This window comes from Panthera leo, chromosome B3 (assembly GCF_018350215.1).
Source record: "Panthera leo isolate Ple1 chromosome B3, P.leo_Ple1_pat1.1, whole genome shotgun sequence".
Taxonomy (NCBI): domain Eukaryota; kingdom Metazoa; phylum Chordata; class Mammalia; order Carnivora; family Felidae; genus Panthera; species Panthera leo.
In genome coordinates, this window is record NC_056684.1 from 53,695,991 (window position 1) to 53,714,104 (window position 18,114).

The following is an 18,114-nucleotide window of genomic DNA, read 5'->3' on the forward strand; positions in this document are numbered from 1 at the left end:
ATCCAGAGGGAAATGGTAAAAGGTCAGTGGAGATGGCATATGCTGAGATTGGCCCTTCCTTTGGAGAATGAAGGAGAGAGACTGGGAACAATTGGTTGTTGGTGTTAGACATGAGGGAGCAGGCCTCCCCCTCTTTTGTGGCAGCCCAGTTGTGCTTGCTAACTAGCAATCAAGAAAGTACAATTTGAGAAAAAGGTGTGTGTTCTTGCTAGTTCTCACCAGAATGCCTTTGATTTGGTGTGGAGTTCTAACCGAGGGAAATATCCTAGTGAGGCGATTGTTGCTTCTAGAGATACTATGTGTGTTTCTCAAGATTCTTTTCTGCTTGTTGGACAGCGCTCTCTCTCCTCTTTCAACATCCCACTTTAAGCCATGACTTCCCTTCCCAGTCACTCTTCTCTGTTCCTGAATGTGTTGGTTAATTCTTTACTTTTGAGTCCCTTTACTCTTATTTTACCTTCTCTTGAAATATCTTCTTCTTGTCCAACTCTTTTTTTTTTTTTTAGTTTACTTATTTATTTTGAGAGAGAGAGAAAAAGCATGAGTCGGGGAGGGGCACAGAGGGGAGAGAGAGACAGAGACAGAGAGAGAGAGAGAGAGAGAGAGGGAGAGGGAGAAACAGAGAGAGACAGAGAGAGAGAGAGAGGGAGGGAGAATCCCAAGTGGACTCCACACTGTCAGTGCAGAATCTGATGTGGAGGCTCAAACTCATGAACCGTGAAATCATGACCAGAGCTGAAGTCAGATACTCAATTGCCTGAGCCACCCAGGTGCCCCCAATTCTTTTTTTTTTTAAGTGGAGACTAGTTGACACATCATGTTACATTAGTTTCAGGTGTATCTTCCTGTCTGATTCTTAAATGTTAAAGTTCTTAGGCTTGTAGCTTCACCTTTCTTCTGTCTTTCTCTCTAGGTGGCCTCACTTGTTCCTGTCCATGCCGAAGTATCAAGTCTGAGTATTCAGCCCTAATCTCTCTCCTGAGTTCCAGGTCTCATTTGATAATGGCAAACTGAACACCTTCAGATGAATTCATTTATTCAGTCACTCTTTAATTTATTAAGTTAGCATGTATTTTAAGTGTACTAGGTACACACTACTTTCCAGGGGAAAAGGCAGGGCAGATATTATTCTCATTTTCAGGTGAGTGAATTGAGATTCAGGGAAGTTAGCCAATGTGTTGAAGGTCACACACAGCTGGTAAATGAACTGTGGAGCAGGTACTATAACCTGTTTCTCAGTTCCTAGTTAGGTATCATGGGTTGAATGATTCTCCGCCCCCATCCCCTCAAAAAAGATAGTTACTCAGTAGAGCCCCAGAATCTGCGAATGTGACCTTATTTGGAAAAAGGATCTTTCAGATGTAATTAATTTAAGGATCTGGAGATGAGGTCATCCTGCACTAGGGTGGACCTTAAATCCAATAATAAGTGTCCTTAAAAGAGAAAGGAAGAGGACACATGAAAGAGAAGGCGTGTGAAAATGGAGGCAGAGAAGGGATTATAAATGACTCTGTCATCCAAGGAATGCCCATGATGGCTGTCAGCCACCAGGTGACAGAGAGGGCTGGAATGGATTCTCTCCCAGATGCTTCAGAAGGAACCAGTCCTGCCATTATCTTGATTTTGAACTTCTGTCCTTTGGAATTATGAGAGAATAAATTCCTGTTGTTTTTAGCCAATGAGTTTGTGGCAATTTATTACAGTAGTCCTAGAAAACTCATCTACTAAGCCAAATTGTATTTCAAGTAAATTAGGATTCCTACCCCAAGACTGGGCAGTGGGTCAAAAAGTCCAGCAGTTGACAAAAGAGAAAAAAGTACAAAGTTCTGAAGTAAGTGCCACCGTGTTCACTGGAACAATAAGAATCTTCATGTACTAGGCCTCATGGAGAGTAAAATTGTGATCTGGCAATCTGGTTTCCCAAGCAGACTGGGATCATTTTACTGACCCCAGAACCTAACTTATTGATCATCTGCTGTTATGGTGATTCAACTCTTCTCTATCACTGTTTTGTAGTTCCTGCCACACATTTTACCCTTGGTTCTGTATATTATGTCCCCTGTCTGCTACATGGAATCTGCTCCAGTCGTATCTTCTGTTGCCTAATGACATGTGATTACCTCCTTCATCTTGCAAATCTTTCACCATTGGCTCCCTTCTCGCTCAATTATGTTTCCAGTTTTCTAGCTCATATTCTGGAGCAAATGTGGTAGTCCAAACAAATTACCCATATACATGACTATATAGAATTTTTTTTAATGTTTATTTTTAAGAGGGAACATGAGTGGGGGAGGGGCAGATAGAGAGGGGGGACAGAGGATTCGAAGTGGGCTCTGCGCTGGTAGCAGTGCACTTGATGTGGGGCTTGAATGCACAAACCATGAGATCATGACCTGAGTCAAAGACGCTCAACCAACTGAGGCACCCAGACACCCCATGACTATATAGCATTCTTTTTTTTTTTTTAATTTTTAAAATTTTACTTTTTTAATTTATACCCCAGTTAGCATATAGTGCAACAATGATTTCAGGAGTAGATTCCTTAGTGCCCCTTACCCATTTAGCCCATCCCCCCTCCCACAACCCCTCCAGTAACCCTCTGTTTGTTCTCCATATTTAAGAGTCTCTTATGTTTTGTCCCCCTCCCTGTTTTTATATTTTTTTGTATTTATATTATTTTTTATATATTATTGACAAATAAACATCCAAGTTAGTTAGCATATAGCACAATAATGATTTCAGGAGTAGAATCCAGTGATTCATCCCCTATGTATAACACCCAATGCTCATCCCAACAAGTGTCTTCCTTAATGCCCCTTGCCCATTTAGCCCATCTCCCCACCCTCAACCCCTCCAACAACCCTCTGTTTGTTCTCCATATTTAAGAGTCTCTTATGTTTTGTCCCCCTCCCTATTTTTATTTTTGCTTCCTTCCCTTATGTTCATCTGTTTTATATCTTAAAGTCCTCATATGAGTGAAGTCATATGATATTTGTCTTTCTCTGACTAATTTCACTTAGCATAATACCCTCCAGTTCCATCCATGTAGTGGCAAATGGCAAGATTTCATTCTTTTTGATTGCTGAGTAATACTCCATTGTATATATGTACCACATCTTCTTTATCCATTCATCCATCGATGGACATTTGGGCTCTTTCCATACTTTGGCTATTGTTGATAGTACCGCTGTAAACATGGGGGTGCATGTGTTCCTTCGAAACAGCACACCTGTATCCCTTGGATGAATACCTAGTATGGCAATTGCTGGGTCATAGGGTAGTTGTATTTTTAATTTTTTGAGGAATCTCCATACTGTTTTCCAGAGTGGCTGCTATATAATATTCTTAAAATCAATATCCATTGGCTACTCTCCAGCGTGTAGATTATTGAAATTGAGTTAAGTGCACAGTCCTGTTCCAGTCAGCTCTGTGTATTTGTGGGGATGCCTGGAGGTGGGAATAGAGAGGGGGATGGAGCCTCTGATTCACTATAAACATGGTCACTGTACTTAAGTACTCACTAGTAAGATTTGGCATTTTCCCTCTAAAGGGACTGTGGACATGGTAAAACACATTAATTAGCTGGTCTTATCTTTCTCTTCTGTTTATTTCAGATTATAATGTCCCCATTGAATTCTTCTGATTACTACATATAGCAGTCATGAAAAACTAACTCCTATTAACTAACAAATCATAGTTCATAATTTAGTGTTTACTTATGTGGCAAGATTGTGTAGATTCAGGTTTTTGTCTGATGTCATAGTCCTTCTGTCTGAAGAGCTTCCTCTAACATTTCTTCAATTGTAGATATCCTGGCAATGAATTATTTCAGCTGTAGTTTTTTTTTTGAAAATATCTTTATTTAACATTCATTTTTTGAGTGGTATTTTCACTGGGTAAAGAGGTCTGGTATGATAGTTTTATTCTTTGGTACTTTCAAGATGTCGCTTTCTTGTCTTCTGGCTTGCACAGTTTCTGACTGCTGTAATTCTTATCTTTGTTTCTTAGTACATAGTTTATTTTTTTTTCTGGATATCTTCAAGATTTTCTCTTTATTTTTGGTTTTTAGCAGTTATACTAGGTGTGTATGTGTGGGTGTGTTTAATTTATCCCACCTGGGATTCTATGAACTTCTGGATCTGTGGCTTGATGTGTCTCTTAATTTTGGAAAATTTCTTGGTCATTATCTCTTCAAATATTTCTTCTCCCCTATTTTCTCTCTCCTCACTCTCTCTGACTTCAATTATTCATATATGGCGCCATTTGATATTGTCCAACAGTTTTTGGATGCACAGTTTTTTATTCACTTTTTTTTCTTTGTGTTTCAGTTTGGATAACTTTTTGACGTATGTTCAAATTTACTGAATTTTTTCCTCACCTGTGATAAATCTATCTAAATAATTCATTTCTGGTATTGTTTTTTTTTTTTTTTAATTTCTAGCACTTCAATTTGACTCTTTCTTGTGGTTTTAATTTTTACCAATATTCCCCATCTGCTCATACATTTAAAAAAAAAAAATGTCTGTTACTCTAAAGAGCTCCTCCCTACAGTTCTTTCCTACCCACGGAAGTGGACTCTGTCACAAAGAGTTCTTCAAAGCTTAATGCACACATGGGTACCACCCAACACTTGCCTTTTGTTTCATTATCATGTTAGTCATAGTAACTAGGAAGATGAGTCTGATTCTGATTTCTTCAAGAGGGAGGAGGCCAGTTATCTAAGATAAGTTCAGAACTGGTGATGCTAGAACTGGTGACCTTTTTTATCTTCTAGCTTTTAGCTTGCTCTTTTGTGCTACCCTGTTTCATGCTTACGACATGACACAGATAATATATAGGGACCTTCTGAGCACCAAGACAGACCTAGTCATCAATCATAGCATTCTCTCTGGCTGAGGCTAAGCATATATCAGAATCGTTTTTGTTTGTTTGTTTGTTTAACACAGTGCTATAAGCTGTCATGACCAAATTATCAGATTTGACTTCTGAGATTAGTTCTGCTTATCATCTCTGTAGTATTGATTTATATTTGGACAATAGGACTACCAGGGAAACTTTAAAAATTGCATTTCATATTGTTGTTTTTTAAGGTGCTCTCATATTTTTGAAATACACACTAACATATTTATGGATGAGATCATGTTGAACCATATGAGAGATAGTTGTAGACATTGTGACATTTTCTTCCTAAATACTTCAGCATGTATCTCATAAAAACAAGAGCCTTCATAGAGTTATAACACTTGGGAAATTTAAAATTAATGCAATTCTATTATCTAATATATTTAATATTATCACCTAATATGAACCTTTATTCAAATTTCCCCAATTATCTCAATAATTTCTTTAATAGAATTTTTTAATCATCAAGAACCAATCAAGGACTACACATTGTCATTAATTATCTGTCTTTTTTATCTTCTTTAATCAAGAGCAGCTTGGGGTGCCGGGGTGGCTCAGTCGGTTAAGCGTCCAACTTTGGCTTAGGTCATGATCTCACAGTTCATGAGTTCGAGCCCCGCGTTGGGCTCTGTGCTGACAGCTCAGAGCCTGGAGCCTGCTTTGGATTCTGTGTCTCCCTCTCTCTCTGCCCCTGCCCCACTCATGCTCTGTCTCTGTCTCTCTCAAAAATAAATAAACATTAAAAAAAATTAATCAAGAGCAGCTCTCCAGCCTTTTTCAGTCTTTCCTGACGTTGACATTTTTGGAGTCCAGCCAGGCATTTTGTAGAATGTTCTTCAGTTTGGGTTTATTTAATGGTTCCTTAAGATTAGAGAGAGGTCACGCAGTTTTGGCAGGATTACCATAGAAGTGATTTGTATCCTTCTCAGTGTGTCATATCAAGAGGCACCTGCTATCAGATTATGCCATTATTGTTCATATTAAGTTTGGTCAGTCAAGATTCATTGTAAAGTTGTGTTTTTATTTGTAACTTATACATATTCTGTTGGGCAATACTTTCAGATTGTATAAATATTCTTTTATACCCCAACTTTTTTACTGAATGGTTTTAGCACACTTTGATGATTCTTGGCTGAATCTATTATTCCTATGGTGATTCTAGAATGATGATTTTCTATTTCTAGTGTCCCTTCCACATGCATTTGTTGGCATCCTTTTTTTTTTCTTTTCCTCTCTTTTTAAAGATGGGTATAGAGTCATGTATTTAAAAAAAATCAACATGTTATAGTTCTTTCAGTTATTTATTTATTTATTTATTTATTTATTTATTTATTTATTATTTTTAACTTTATTTAAATTTAAAAAGAGACAGAGAGACCGAGAAAGGCAGAGAGAGAGGGAGAGAGAGAGAATCCCAAGCAAGCTCTGCACTGTCAGCACGGCGCCTGATGTGGGGCTCCAATCAATGAACCATGAGATCATGACCTGAGCCAAAACCAAGAATCAGACACTTAACCGACTGAACCACCCAGGTGCCCCATTTTTTCGGTTATTTATTTTTTCTGGCTCCTTTATTTATTTTATTTATTTTGCATTTCCCTATCAGCTTTTGAGCATGCTGTTATGTTCTGAAAAAGGAGTATGTTACAGGTTCCCCTGTATCTTCCCTGACCTAGCCCTGGAATCAGCCATTTTTTCCATGTGACCTGCTTCCTTCTATTGCACTTTGGTGTTTAGACGCTAAGATCAGGGTACAAAGGTGTACTCCTTGCTACAAAGGGTCATGGCTTCTAGGATCTTTGAATGGACAAAACTAGGAAAATATACTTTTAAAAATCAAGAATTTGTAAGTGATACCTCTAATTCCTTTTTTTTAAAAAATGCTTATTATTTATTTTGAGAAAGCAAGAGAGAGAGCATTCACTCAGGCACATGAGCAGAAGGAGAGAGAAAATCCTCACTGTCAACACAGAGCCCAAGGTGAGACTTGATCTCACAAATTGCAAGACCATGACCTGAGCTGAAATCAAGAGTCAGATGCTTAACCTACTGAGCCACCCAAGCGCCCCATAATTCCTTAATCCAATGCTATAGGGTTTGCTTCTTTTCCCCCTGTTCCATATCTTAAGCAAAAATCTCCCCTAGTGGGGAAAACTGGTTCCCAATATCAATATATTTATTTATTTGAAATTCTAAAATACACACAAATCTGTTTTCAGAATTACTTGATCAATACCACTGTCAACAATGAATCTACCAAAGATGCTTCAAGATTTTCTTGGAGTTCTTTCCTTAGACCATCCCCTGATGATGGAAAATTAGAGTTTTGCATTAAAAAATTACTTGGAATAGTTCTTTTTCTTCTTTCAAGTGGTCATGTTATTGATGTGATCATACTTATAATGATTTGTTTCTGTTTCTGTTCAGTTTAGAGTCAATCCAACCTGTGGATTTAATTTTATATTTTGGAAATGAAAACATTTACATGGCTCAAAAGTCAAAATTCTGTAAAAATATGATCAGAAAATATGATTAAGGTAGTCCATTCCCTTCCCTATATTTCCCACTCATTCTCATCTTTTACCTTTAGGTAACCAATTCTACCAGTTTCTGGTTTATCTTTCCTGTGTTTCATTTTGCATAAATAAGCACATATTTTTCCCCCAGCTCTATTGAGATTCACTTGACATATAACATGTTTTCTTATTCACTTTCTTTCTTACAGAAGGCAACATACTATATATACTTTTCATTTTTTACATTGCTTCATTTATGCAAAAAAGATTTTAATTTCTATTTTCTCTTATTATGGTTCTGACAAATCAGTTTTGGCTGAAGAGAAATATTGTCCTGTTGGCGCAAAGCCTCAAATTTCAAGGAATTTCCCAATGACTGACCAAACATTTCCTATTCTGGGGTACCAATGAGGTGCCTGATGGCACCTAGGATAGAGAGAAAGAGAAACAGAAAAGAATTGCAGGGAGAGTAGTGGGGAAGTTAGAAAAATTAACCTTGAGAAAGCATTTATTTCACATTTATTGAAACTTCCACTAGATGGCAGTAACATCCCAGGAATAAGGTTGGTAAGGGTTCTGGGAAAGGGATAAATGAACCTATTTGGAAGGAACATGTCTAAGTACAATCTCTCTTTCCTGCAGAATCTTTTAAATGGATTTACTCTTCATATCATACCAATGTAACTTTTAAAATCTAATTCTCAACCCTGTTTATCCCTCAGTAATTTAATATTATTCTGGAAAAACAAAACAAAACAAAACAAAAAACAGACTCTGACCCTGAATCAACCTATATAGATGGTCTCAAATCAGATAAGATGCTACGAACAGCAAATATTAAAAATAATTTTAGGATCAGTAAAATGTGCTTTTAAATCTAAAATTAATTAAGCTCTCTTCATTAAAAGTAGCCTAACTTTCTTACTCTTAGTTCCTTTTGTTTGATCCCGATTTTAAAAACAAGTAAAAAAACAGACAAAATTGAAAAGTAAATTAAATAGCAAGATTTATTCTAACTCAGATTAGGAACTGGCAGCTAGTTTTAGAAATTATAGAGGTAACACCATACCCTTGATTAATTCAGCAGATCTTGCAAAAAGTACTATTTAATATCAGTCATGGCTTTTCATGGCTGAGATAGAGAAACTAAGTATCTTCTATCTGCAGGCTCCTCCCAGCAGCAAGGTGGGTCTATAATTAGTCTTACTGCCAAGAGCCACATTGGTGGGGGCTGTGGGAAGAAACCTGGAACTTGCAAGCCAGGTGCTATGCAGCAGGATTCTCTACTCTTCATCCTGTTCTTTTGCTCCCTTCCACTTTCTTTTTTTTCTTTTAATTTTTTTTTGTTAACGTTTATTCATTTTTGAGAGACAGAGAGAAAAGAGCGTGAGCGGGGAGGGGCAGAGAGAGACGAGACAGAATCCAAAGCAGGCTCCAGGCTCTGAGCAGTCAGCACAGAGCCCGATGTGGGGCTCAAACTCACGAACCAAGAGATCATGACCTGAGTGGAAGTGGGACACTCAACCGGACTGAGCCACCCCTGCATTCCTGGTCCCTCCCACTTTCTAGCTGGCTGCTGAGGCACACAAGCGGATTAATGATGGGGCCAAGCTGGGCTGCAGTGTGAGGGATCCTAATTTCAGGGAATGGCAATACAATATCCAGAAGTGACTTAACAAGGCTAAGCACAATGTTTACTAGCTTAATATACGAAATGAACTGTTTTCATAGGTGTAGAGCAAAGGACTGATGGCATCAACTGGGACTTGTCAGGCAGGGCTTCCAGGAGGTGGCAAGCTTTGAAAAAGTGATGAAGAAAATAGTATGAAGAAATAGTTGGTTGGGGAAAGGCAGACAGAGTGGATAGGAGGAAATATGTAAGAACATATGGATAATTGCAAATCATGCCATTTATAACATAGCATTCTCCTGTGACTAAATGAAGGAAAACATGACTTAAGTCTGAATGCAAAATTCTATTGTGTTCACTAGAATTATTTGAGAATCTTTCACTTCTCTTACCCTCCTTTGTCTTTGTACCAGCAACATCATACTATAGGCATAGGCTTTCCTACTAGCTTTATAAGTAATTAATCCACTACCGTTACCGTATATTTACCTTTACCAGTAAGATTTGTACTTCCATATGTTTTCTTGTTACCAGTTAGCACCTTTCCTTTTCAGTTTAAAGAAGTTCCTTGAAAACTTCTAAGGCCAGTTTAGTGGTGATGAACTCCTTTAGCTTTTGTTTGTCCGGAAAAATCTTCATCTCTCCTTCAGGTCTGAATAACTTGCTGGATAGAGTATTCTTGGTAGGAAGTTGGTTGTTTTCGTTTGTTTGTTTGTTTGTTTTTAAACACTTTGAATATATTGTGCTCCCCCCACCCCTGCTTGCCTATAAAGTTTCTGCCGAAAAATCTGCTAATAGTCCTTTAGGGGCTTCCTTGTATGTAACAAGTTGTTTTCTCCTGCTGCTTTTAAGGCAGCAAGATGTGTGCAAAAAGCTCCCCTCAAGGAAATACTGGCATGCTGGAGCAACAGAGGGAGAGCATGCTCACTGGCTGGAGTGAGGCAGGGGGAGAGCATCTAGGCCATACAGGTGGGAAAAGAGAGGGGGAGGGAAGAAAGGAAAAAAAAGCCTAGCGTTAAAAAAAAAAAAAAAAAAAAAAGATGGCTCCCATTGGCTACAGCAAGACAGGGGTGGAGCATGAGCCAACCAGCTAGACCCTAGATGCCGCTAAATGAGATGCCTGTCCCTCAGGCCTTTGAAAGCACGTGAGCCTCATTAGTTCTCAGCGACTGCGCTGAGCCCGGGGCAGGTGAGTCAGTGGGTGTGGCTATTTAAGAGCATTTCTGAAACGTTGCTGGTTTCCTGGGTTCAAGTCCTGCTCCTTTTCACAGCTCGACGTTTCAAGGGCTTGCCTCTCAGTGCAGGTCTTAAAAGTTGGGGTGCCTGATGTACAATTCAAACCCTTCACTCCTCAAGAGAGAAGCTCCAAGTTTTGAGTTCCCTCCTGATTGTGCCTCAAGCCACCTGGGGTGGAGTTCATGGGAGATTCTGTTCAGCCTCTACCACCTGCTTTGCTATGGGACGTGAAGGGATCACTCAGACAAGTTGTAGGTTTTTTTCAGAGGAAGTTATTCCCTATGTGGCTGCACATCCAGTGTAACTAGGGGAGAAGGTAAGTCCAGGATCCTCCAATGCCGCCATCTTGGCCTGAAACCTTTCTCTCAAAGTTTTCACCTACTTCACTCTCCCTGATCGGAATTGAGAACCATGGCCCAACATCATGGCAGTAAGATCTTGGAGAGTCTGGAAACTTTATCTTTCCCCCAAGTTTGTTCTCTTTTGTTTTCCTTCTTTGTAGTAATCATTGGTTAACAACCCTTAAAAGGGAAATGGCTGATGTGCTTATCTACAGGGACAGGAAAAAGAAAAGGAGGTGGTTCCCCTTGCTACAGCTGGTTTTGGGAAGGAGGGCAGAACTACAAGGGCTGGGGTAGGTGGAGGCAGCTTAAAAAAAAAGTGAAATAGGAACAGAATGAAGTGGGCCCAGGGAGCAGGTGTGGGCCAAGAGTAATTCAGGGCTCACAGATACTAGTGGGGATATCTGTCCCACAGGTCCTGCCAGGGCAGAGTTCGAGAAGGTGCCTGTGGCTTTTTGCTCTTTGGAGGACAGTCTAATAATTGTCTGAGAGAGGTCAGTATTTCTGTAAAACATTCTCAGTACTTCCCGAAGCTGCCTGCAGGTTAGAATCACCTCAGGAACTACAAATAGTATAGAACCCCCCCACCCCCTCAGTCTCACCCTAGAACTACAGAATCAGAGTCTGCAGGAGTGGGCCCCAAATGTCTCTACCTCTTGAAAAGTGCCCTTGTTGATTCTCTTGGAATTTATTCAGGTGGATATTTAGGAACCACTGCTCTAAACATAGTAAAACTTAGGTGTAAATTTCCCCCAGAGAACAGGGTGCTATTTCACTCCATGTGTATTTGAGATTTAGTAGTTAGAACAAATGAAATCATGTTATGACTTTAACACATAAATATTGATCTACTGTGGCAAATAACATTTACTGAATAATGACATTTATAACACTTTTAAATCTTCCCACATGATTTCTTATCTACATCCTCATAACTACTCCATGAGGTAATCAACCAAGGAATATTTAATGAGTTCCTAGTGTTGATCAGGAACAGTGCTGGTTAGACAGGAAAATGATTATTGCTCCCCCATTACACATTAGGAAATGAATTGTAAGGGACTTAAGTAATGTCCTAAGGCCAATGGTTACAAGAGTAGGGAGTCAGGACCTGCAGTGACCCAGCCTGGCTCCTCAGATACTGGGCTCTGCTGCTTGGAGACTTGTGTGTTCACCTTGCTCTAGTGTTGCCATGGTTACCCTGCAGGATCTCCTAGAGTTCAGTTAGGAGTCAGTGTATTCATTTTTGTTACCCTTTTGTTCTCCTTCCATTGTATTCAAAATCCTAATTACACAGGAAGAACCCAAACTAACTTTAATTTTTCCAACCAGCTTGTCTCATTTTCCTTCTAGGCTTTTAGAATAAGTGATCTGTAACAACTGACTGCAGCCTCCACTTTCTCAGTCTTTATAGTCTTTTTTCCTTTTCACCCAAATAACTCCAAGTTAGATCACACAAATCCCCTGCACAGTTTTTTTTTTTTTTTAAATGTTTATTTTGAGAGACACAGAGAGAAAGAGAGTGTGAGCACCCACCTACCCAAGTAGAGGAGGGGCAGAGAGGGGAGAGAATCCCCAAGCAGCCTCTGTGCTGTCAGTGTGGAGCCTGACTCAGGGTTCAATATCTTGAACTTTGAGATCATGACCTGAGCCAAAATCAAGAGTCAGACTGAGCCACCCAGGCACCCCCCACTCCCACTGCACACTTAATCAGAATCTTATTTTCTTCATGCTCTTCTTTTCCCCACGGCTGCCCTTTTCTTGTCTTCCACACTGGCTGGTCTTTCTTCAGCTCTCCCTTTTCCTTCCTGTTCTTTCAGTTTCTACTTGCCTTACTCAATTCTACTCTAGACACACGGAATCCTACATTCTTTCAATGCAGAATTCTCCTCACTTGGCCACTCTAATTAAAAAGGCTGTGTAAGCTCGTTAAAACCTGTGCTATTATGTCTAAATTGTAACTTTTTGACCTTTAATACCCTCAAATGTGATCCTTTTATTCACCAAACTCGGGTTTGCAACAGACTCAAGTAACTTTCACACACCTCCCAGACAAATGTATTTGATACTTTTTACCAAGACACCCACCTTAGGTAGGAGCTCCTTCTGGGTGACCTCACCGAGTAGCAAACTTAAGTCCTGAAAGCAGTGTGGAGTTGAGATAAAGCATAGCCTTTGGTCTCAGACACTGGTTTAAATCTTTCTTCTCTTGACAAGTTGTGTTCCATGGGGAGAGCTACTAACCTCCATTTTCTCATCTTCAAAAGGAGGACATCATCTCTTTTGCAAGTTTATGGTGAAGATCTGAGATAATTTATGTAATGTAACTGGTGTAATGACTAGCCCATAGTGGACACAGACTAAGGCTGGCTGCTACAGTGTTATATATCACTACTAGGACACTAACAGCAGCCAGCAATCATTCCTCTCTCCTGAGTCCCTTCCTTGACCAAGTAGCATTTGGTAATTTTTTTCATGTTTTCCATTTGCATTGTTTTAACGTGTATACAATTTTGCTTTGTGAAATTTAAAAAGATTTCCGTACATATTTGTGAATAAATCACGCTCTCAAGTAGACTATGTTTTAAATGCTCTTACTGGCTTTTCATTGGAGTCTAGGACCGTTCAGTACATTATAGTGGGTGACTCAACATAACTTTCTTTACATTGACAACTCCTAGTATTTTTCTCCACACTGTCTCAGGTCTTGAATTTATTTGAGGTACTTTGAGGGTCTTAGTAGCTCTCTTTAGGTTCCCACACTCAGACCCAGAGCTCTGTTGGTATGAAAAGGGGCCAGGCTGGGAAGAGCCTACATAAGATACAGCCTGTGAAGGGGCCTCACATGGGGTAAAATCCAGCTGCAGTGACTGGGAGAGTGGAACTAGTAGGAAGAGAATCAACATGATTCAGAAGCCTGAGGACGTTCAGGGACTGACTTCTGTCCCTCAAAGGGGAGGAATTCCCTGGTATTTGCTGGTAAGAGCAAGGTCGAGGGCCACAAACCCCCCCCCCCCCCCCCCCCCCCCCCCCCCCCCCCCCCCCCGGTCTTCAATGGGCATGTTCTAGGCAAAGATTTGCTCAAAAGGCTGAATGTGGAAGAGAAAGTTACCTGGCTTCGGGGATACTGGGAGGTCAGGACCCAAAGCGCCAACTTTCTGATCATATGGTTCACTCTACTGGCAACCAGCCCCCAACGTTAAGTGCTTTCCAAAAGTTGCCTCATTAACATAAACGGCTCTTCTATTTCTCTCTCCACTTCGGAAATTCCAAGAGTTTTACAAGTTCTAGGCTAGGAATGGGGATGAAGACCAAAGAAATTTTTTTTTTTTTTTTTATTATAAATCACAGTCTTGTGGTGCAAAATTTATTGAGCACCAACAATATGCTAGGCATTGTGCTAGGCACTCGGGAGAAAACCACAACTGAGACATAGGCAGTCTCTGTTTTCAGAAAGCTTAGGCTTTTAAGGAGAAGACAGCATTAAAGAAAAAAACTACAGGCAATTAATAGTTAAAAGTGTACAGGATGCTGCAGAAATGTAAGAGCCTTGAAGCTTGGTGCCAGTAAGACAAAGGGGTGCAGAATCAGAAAAGGACTAGATTGGTCTTCAGATCTTGTAGGTAGGGGCCACATTGAAGAGCCTGTGGGCATAGGAGGCTGGTAAAGCAGCCCTGGACAGTGAGAACTTAGTTTTATGTTTCTAGGTACTCTCAGAACCCCTGTGGGATAATCTCTCTTGTGTTCTCTTTATGATGCTACCTACTGTGCTTGTCCAGGTTTAATTTCTGTCTATCAAACAGAAAACATCCTGCTGTGCAGATAAACTCCAGGACTCAAGATAAAATGTGATTTCAAACAAAAAAACCCTTTATTTAGAACATAGTCAATTAATGACATTACTTCCCCTAATATGTGTAGTCTATGATAATCGGTGAGTTATCTCAAATATGAATTTGAGGTTTTGTAAGAAGATGGCTAACAATGAGAATGACCTAGTACTTGAACTATTAATTCAGTCTGTTATATCAGAGTCACTCCAAGTCCTCTATAGAATGGACACATTTAACTACCTTATTTATTCACACAATTTCTCCCATACCAGCAATGGAGTCCTGTTGATGTGTACTTTGGCTCTGAAAAAAAGGAAAGAATTTACAATGCAGGCAGTCTTCCTAGTTAGATGGTAGTATGAGGGGGTATAAAAGAGCAGCAAAAGGAGAAAAGGATAAATAAAAAGTGGTTAGAGAGTGGTGTTTTTATTAAAATTGTTTTTTTCTAATTTCTGGTTTGAAACTGGGATGTTTGCAATCAGTGAAATTGGGTCGACTTTACAAGATACCCTTCTATTTGATAGTTCATTCTTGGCATTGTGCCTTCAATTCCAGTATCTGCCACCAGGTGGGCGGTGGTACCTTTTAGGGTGTCCAGGTGTAGTTAACTGATTGCCGAGTATATTTCATTCAGTTTTAGATGTATCTATATTTAGACCAGTGCTGCCCTGTCTCTTGCCAACCATATTTTTGTTGTGTCTCTGATCATTTCTGTATATTCCCAGCAATGGAAGGATTGAGTCCCAAGGTATGCTCATGTGTGAAGTGTTTGATACAATACCAGACTGAGCTCCGGGAAGCTTATGCCAGTCCACTCTCTGTCCACCAGTGTATGAGAGAGACTGTCCGAGTGTGGCTTCAGATTGTGGAAGGATGAAAATGTGATAGATTCTCTCAGCCAGCTTCTAGAGTGGCATGGAGATGATCATTGCTGTTGGCAGGCTGTGCTCACAGCTTACACCAAAATGTTGTTAACTGAGTTGATCAGTAGGACTTTGGTGAAAGAATAGCTGAGCGGAAAATCTTGAAATCTTGTCACCAGGTATGGCAGTTAGGAAGCCTGGGTTCTGGAATTAAGAAATGTTGGATTCTGTCCACTCCCCTCTCTGTCACTTGTGTCTAACATGATGCTCCTCCCCCTCTCACCCTGCAAATGGCTATAAGGGTCTCTGTGTCACTTCCCAAGAGAAGCATGGTAAGTATTATTAATGAGGGAGAGAAGCAGATGCCTTACGGTGAAGAAGGACATAAATGAGACCATTCTTGTGCCCCAGTTATGCATTTCCTGGCAATATGCATTGTTGCTGTCAGAAACAGTGATTCAGATCTTATCCCAAGGGCACATTCAATCTGAGGAGCTTCCAATAACTGCGGGAAAATGCGGCTGGTAGTTAATCAAGATGTTTAAATGTCACTCAGTGATTGATTACTTGTGAGTCATGATGATGCACTATGATGCCCAGCATTCAAAGGACACGGTGACTCTCCGCAGCCAGCACTGCACAGAAAGATAGATGCATAACTTGTGATCCTTTGGGATTAGTCTTCCCAGAAAGTTCTGGCTAAAATAGGGAATCTAGGCATCTCCCCCCAATTTTTTTTTTTTTAAGAAAAATTTACTCACTGATTGGTGAGAGCCAGGGATTTGGGACATTGCACTTGTGTAGCCCATTGGCTGTCCCATGATAGGTCATTACTTGATGAATGAAACCTAATGAGAGAAGGAATGGAAAAATACTCATGGAGAGATTGACATCATATCAGTGCTAACATGCTGCTTGATTCTGTGGCTGTCCTAATTATGAGGAGCCTCTTGCACAGTGCTTCATGCAGAGGAGGGCATCAATATTACAAGTGCTCCAGTAAAGTAGGAACAAAAGCTGTGGGGATGCAGAATTCAGAACCCCAACAAGAGGGTTTCTGTTGGTCCTTCGGGGGCTAGTTCTCGGGCTGAAAAGAAGTACTCTTATTTCTTCTGTCCAGTGTTTCAATTATAATAATAAAATATTTACTGAATACTTTCCATGTACTAGGCACAGATTATTTTATTTCATTCTCACAGCTTGATGAGGTAGGTTCTGTATTACTACCCCATTTTATAGACATGGAAACTGAGACACATAGGGAACTTATCCAGTGGTATTCAACTACAAGGTGGCACAGCTGGGCTTCACCTATAGCCAAGCCTGCCTCCAGAGTACCTATTCTCAGAGTCATGCGACATGGCCTCTTCAGACACGCAGGCCTGTTCTGTGTTCTCAGTACCATGTCACAAGGATAATTCACCCGAATGAGACATCTGGTCACTTTCAAAAAAGAGAGCGGGAGGAAGTGAACTCATTTCTACTTACCAATTAGGCACTACTCATTTAGCAAAGGAAACAATTAGGGTGAAGTATCTTAATCATGGAAAAATCAAACAGCCCTTCCAAACCAACATTTAAGCCACATTTGTTCCAGCCTGGCTTTATCCCTGTATGGGTGGTAGATGGATTGGCCTTTTCATTTTTCTCCTGGACATTTTGACATTTTATAGACATACAGAATGCATTTGTGAAGTACTTAGAATTTGAAGTTTCTGCACAGCACTCCTCCCTTTATTCCTTGCCATGATAAACATGCCCAGATAGTAAGTTCACAGAAGGTTGTGAGCTTTGAAGTCTTTGAAAATTATATGACAATGTTGTATATGTAATCATGGATGAGAGCAAGCCAATATCTCCTCAAGTGCCAGACACACGGCCCCTATAAATCCTTTGCTAAGAGCAGAGAGTGGTGGTCCTGTTTACTTAAACTCTGGGATGGAATGGGCATGGTTAGCATCACAGTAATTGACACAATTAGGAGATCCAAACAGATTTGCTGCTACTTGTTGTGTGTAGTTAAATTCCATGCTTCTATCAATAATTCAGAAGAAAGTCTCTAGACTCAAGGTTGGATTAAAAAAAAAAACAAAAACGCTTCATCCTTCTTTGAGATGTACATGAGAGAATTCTTTAATGTCTGGGAACTGTACAGTTTAATCATGAGGAGATAAGGGTTTATCAGTGAGAATTTGCACTTTTTTAGAGGCCCTTTGAAGTTACATCTGTGTTCCCTTAACTGGACCAAAAATTTCCCAGTAGATTACAATAGGAGCTTAGGACATTTCTCTTTGTGGTGCTCTGCTCCAATGGCATCAGTATTTAGTTACAGTCTTATTTATGTCAAGTTTCAATTATGATGACTTACGAAAATGTCTAGGAGATATACTCCATTGTTTAGCAGAAGTATCTGCTTACTGTGTTGCTGGATGAAGTCCCATGCAGAATTCTTGCACTTGGATATTCAATCGGTCTGCTTCCCACACTTTGGTAAAATTATGCAAGTTGTGACCAGATTGTTTTAAATTTGAAAGAATGTGTAGGAGCTTAGATACATGTACACTGAAAGGTTACCCAAAGCAGTCTTGATGGACAGAAATGATGTGTCAAATGGTCTAGGTGTTCAAGCAATTCCCACAAATCACAATGAAAATGATTCATGGAAACAGTTAAAATTAACGGTTCTCTGAAGTGTGATAACATCAAGTGATGGTGGAGTGATTAAAGATTGATACCGATAGGAAAAGAATCTTTAGATAGACTAGATAGAAAGTAATATCCAAATGATGAAGT